Raw genomic sequence first — 363 nt, forward strand, 5'->3', positions numbered from 1 at the left:
AAGTTCAGGTAGTAATGGTGCCAAAAACTTACTGATCCACTCATAATCATTTTCTGAAATTAACTATGCTGCCTGTGTCCCCAGCTAAAGGCCCATTTCCAAATCATCTCTTGGCATCTTTCACCTTCACTGCACTGAGGCTAGCTCACCCTCTTGGCCAGGCCTTGGCGACCCCCCTTACTGTTCAGCAAATTAGCCCAGCTTTCACTGCTGTATGGCAACCTTAAGGCCCAAAAGCCACAGTGACTCAAGTTTAATGAGTTCCAGCAGCCCTTGGGAAAAATATTTCGGCTAGTTATTTTTTAAGCCTGAGCTTCATTTGATTATGTCAAAGTTGTTCAGATGTGATGACCAAAACAAAAC

Source organism: Balaenoptera acutorostrata, chromosome 15 (genome assembly GCF_949987535.1).
Source record: "Balaenoptera acutorostrata chromosome 15, mBalAcu1.1, whole genome shotgun sequence".
NCBI lineage: Eukaryota > Metazoa > Chordata > Mammalia > Artiodactyla > Balaenopteridae > Balaenoptera > Balaenoptera acutorostrata.